This window comes from Ixodes scapularis, unplaced genomic scaffold (assembly GCF_016920785.2).
Source record: "Ixodes scapularis isolate PalLabHiFi unplaced genomic scaffold, ASM1692078v2 PGA_scaffold7__128_contigs__length_106722199, whole genome shotgun sequence".
NCBI classification, from domain to species: domain Eukaryota; kingdom Metazoa; phylum Arthropoda; class Arachnida; order Ixodida; family Ixodidae; genus Ixodes; species Ixodes scapularis.
The window spans coordinates 72,571,114-72,574,182 of NW_024609882.1; positions in this window are offsets into that span (position 1 = coordinate 72,571,114).

Consider the following 3,069-nt stretch of genomic DNA (forward strand, 5'->3'; position numbering starts at 1 on the left):
AAGCATATTGTGAATATTCAGAACATTCGTAGGAGACATTTATATTGAGCTTCTTTAGTCTTATGAACTTGTACGGCTTTTGAAAAATATAATTTTGAGTTAACGCACAAAGAATAAAATGGGTCACATTTAAGATATTTTTTTATTAAAAACGCCAGACGTGATTTCGTAGATCATCTTTATTCCTGGCCTCAGCGGCCATAAAGTAGTTGTGGCAGATGTTAATACTGCAAGTAACTTTATGGCGACTGAAAAACACGTAAAGTGCAGTTATATAACAAAGCCGACTGCAACGGTATTACAAGTGCCCTGGTAATCTTATACTTTCTAACCTTTGAGACTTTAACCCAGTATCTGATTATCTATAATCCCTGGTTTATTTTTAAGTAGAAAATCGATGAATTAACCAAGCCTTTCGTTCCTTTATTTCTGCTTACTGCCAGGCGTGCTCGCGACAAGCCTTTGATATCTTGGCCTCTGCGCAATTCAATTAAAATGAAACGTAGGACGTACGCACTCAAGGTACCATAGCACCCGACTTACATCTGATATGCCATAGTTAAATGAATTGTTCAATAAAATTTTGTCTTTCATAAAACAACCAAATTGTGTTGTCACTGCTTTCAGGAATATAGTCCGTACAATATCTTAATTTTTAATTCTCCGCAGCACAAGTAACTAAACTTTATACAGACCCCAGATGCTCAGGTTGCACCTGCAAACCCACACGGCGTTTTTGTTGGAAAGAGCGAAATCTCTGACGAAACATAAGGCAAAGAAAGCCATTTCAGCATTTTGTCTACTGTCTCAGCAAAAGAACCTCGTTCTAAGAGAGACAAGATTTACAGAATTGAGGGAAACTCAATTCTTCGACTATGAATTTTTGTACGCACCATCAACCATGTTGCTCAAAACCGAGAATATGTCAACGCCCGCTCCTCTGACGTTGCCATGCCCGATGTGACGTCACGACGTGTCCAGTCGTGCATACCTGCAAAATTTGGCGTGAAGTTTTGTATTGATGTCCGATTTAACCAATGTTGGGGCGCCTTTTTATGAAATAAATATCACACCATATTTACGCCCTCTCTACGTGACCAGCGCAAAAACTTATAACTTCCTGATATCACCAGACGATCCCTTTAAGCGAACTTACTGCACTTTTAAAGGCCTCTATTTAAGCAGACAAAACCCTCCTATTTCAAGCTTTTGAAGAGATGGTGAATAGCAATCCAAACATATTCTGGAAATATTTGTGCAAAAACGAAAAAACGTAATAACTCTGTTCCCACGATTTAATAATCGTGACAGTACTGCGTAAAATATTATATATAAAGCCGAAATATTTAAAACGTTTCTTTTTTATTATCTGTCTAATCCTTCCGCACAACCGGACTTTTTGTTCGATGCTCAATACTGATTGGTTCAAACTGTGGAAAATGAAAATCAATCTTAAAAATACGTCATGTTTCATCAAAAAATCAACGTGTTGCATCAAACAATGCAATAATGGTGAGGCGCTTAGTATTATTCACGAATACAAAGACCTTAGTGCATTCCTAACTTCAAAGCTAGGTTGAAACAAACACTTCAATTTTACTGTATCTAAAACGCCAAGAACGCTTAACTGCATCTCTTGTGATTTTAAGTTTGAACCGCCTTCTCTAAAAGCAGTGCTTTATTTCTCGCAACTCCGCTCAAATTTGGAATATGCTTGCACTGTGTGGGACCTTGACACGATTGTTCTGGCAACAAAGCTTAAAAAGTGGCAGAACAGTGCTGCTCGTGTCTTATACAGGAATGACAGACGACTCAATATGACAAGCTAAAGAGAGCCTAAGATGGAGTGAGTTGAGCTTTGAAAGAAAAGACCTTCGACTCAAATCGTTTAATAAGATATTTCAAAGTAATCCTACAAAAAAAAAATAACGAACAGTCTTCACCCACCCGTTATTATACATCGTAACTAAGGGATAATTTAAATAGGGTAAAACAATTTCTGCTGTAGTGTGGATGTCTTTAAAAATTCATTTTTCCCTAAAACTCAACTGGGTTGGAACAAACGGCCGGCTTCTCTGCCATAGTCGAAGGGTCTAAAACTCATTTTAGTGTGAGGGCCAGATAGCCCGCCCCCAAAATATCAAGGGCCAGCATGGGGCGGGGAGAGGGGGCTCAATATATATAAAACAAAAAATCAACAAAATAAAACAGTGACATTGTTTCACGTTGTAAAGCAGCCATGGAAGTCTCTCAGCGCCACCCGGAGATTTTCTAAAGAAGGGATCTCGTGCTATTTGCTTTTTGAAGAATAGATGTTTTACCAGTTCTGTTTTTAGCTTTGATTTATTTATACAACCACAACTTCGGGGTTGTACGTAGTGTGACTACAATATTTAAATTACCACCATCCAGGTAACATGCTGAAATTTTTCAACACAACCACAACCTACGCAAACAATCGTTACTATACCACTGAATTCACTCGAGAAGTACCAGAATTCAATATGCCTCCAGTTTAATTCCCTTCGAACGATAGTTCGTGATTTTCTAACGATATTTATAGCAGAATTACAAACAAAAAAAAAATGCTTGTGCTGTGACGGTATGTAAGACAAAAAACATTCGGCGATCTGAGAGAAAACAGATTAGTGCTAGTATGTTAAAACATCATAAAGCAGAGCTACGTTTTTAGTGTAAATGCATGAACGGCAAGAGGTCAATATTTATTGTGCATGCAGCACTCGAAGCATAGGAACAGGGGCTAGCAGCCACGAGACACTCTTAACCTTTCCCCGAGTCCAGCATTGTGTCTAGGCCCAGGTTTTATTAGCACTCCCGTCATGTTTCTAGTTTCTTCGCGTTTTTGTATTGAAATAACCCGATAATAGGTGTATACTAACAAATGTTTTATGCTCTCGTATTTCTTCTTTATTTTTATATGTTGTAAACCATATCCCTCCCTCAGTTTCAAATGTTTTCTCCCCTAATATCATCCCTCCTAACGCTCTAAGAACGCAATAAATAAATATAATATCACATCGATCTGCTTGCGGTGCTCGGCAAATAATA